Genomic DNA, 1,409 nt, shown 5'->3' with positions numbered 1-1,409 from the left:
GGTTAAAAAGCAAGAGGAGAAGGTTGTTTGATCAATGACTTACGCAAAAAAAATACACGACTACTTCCGTTTATCGTGTTTGTCAATGATTCCATGTGCGTAAGTGGTTAGTTGCGTGCGTGCGTGTGTGTGTGTGTGTGTGGATGTGTGTGTGTGTGTAATTTTATGTACACACACACTCCTGCTAAACTCACATTAACCCTCATGAAAGGAAAGAGAATGTACACACGAGGGACGGTTCTGCGCTGTGTGTGTGTGTGTGTGTGTGTGTGTGTGTGAGAGAGAGAGAGAGATAGAGAGATAGAGAGGGCATATTCTCATAGACACGTCCACACCCTCTTCAAACACACACACACACACACACACACACACACACACACACACACACGGGCTGTCTTTAATGGCTGATTGGGTTACTAACACAGCGAAAGCCTTTTTATCTGTCTGTCTGTCTGTTCTGCACCGCGTTGTCTCGTCTGTCTGTCTGTCAAAGTCTGTGTTTGTCTGTCACTCTCTCTCTCTCTCTCTCTCTCTCTCTCTCTCTCTCTCTCTCTCTCTCTCTCTCTCTCTCTCTCTCTCTCTCTCTCTCTCTCTCTCTCTCTCTCTCTCTCTCTCTCTCTCAACCTATCTGCCTGATGTCTGTATTTCAATCACTCAATTATCTATTTTTGTGTTTGTCTCTTTGTGTTTGTCTGTTTGTTTGTCTGTATTTCCTTTAAACTGTACATACAAACAATAAGCCAGAATCTAATTATGACGCGATGGAAAATAAGTGTCTGGCATAAAAAGGAGGAATACAATGTGAATAAAAGGAGGACAAATAACGGTGAGAAAAACTAACATTCCTTAAATCATTTACTGTAGGTTACGAACGTTTTTGTTGTTGTTATTATTATTATTATTATTATTATTATTATTATTATTATTATTATTATTATTACCATTACTATTATTTATGTTGTTGCTTCTCTCTTTACTAGATATTAATCATCCACTCACCCACACACCCACACCCACACCCACACCCACACACACACACATACGCTAACGCCCCCCTAACCCCCACACAAAAAATTTCCGTCATACACGCCAACTGCACACAATATTAAGCCTCCACCACACGCACATAGCCCACTCCAAACACACACGCACACGCACACACACACACACATGCACACACAAAGCACGTACGTAATTTCAATGGTAATGTGGGGGATTTGTCGTAAACCTTGTGTGTGTGTGTGTGTGTGTGTGTGTGTGTGTGTGTGTGTGTGTGTGTGTGTGTGTGTGTGTGTGTGTGTGTGTGTGTGTGTGTGTGTGTGTGTGTGTGTGTGTGTGTGTGTGTGTGTGTGTGTGTGTGTGTGTATGTGCCGGTGTAAACTTAGCAGGATAAACACACGCCAGCTGGG

The sequence above is a fragment of the Eriocheir sinensis genome, chromosome 11, assembly GCF_024679095.1.
Source record: "Eriocheir sinensis breed Jianghai 21 chromosome 11, ASM2467909v1, whole genome shotgun sequence".
Classification (NCBI taxonomy): Eukaryota; Metazoa; Arthropoda; class Malacostraca; order Decapoda; family Varunidae; genus Eriocheir; species Eriocheir sinensis.
The sequence above is the reverse complement of the archived record's forward strand: the minus strand, read 5'-3'. Positions refer to the sequence as shown.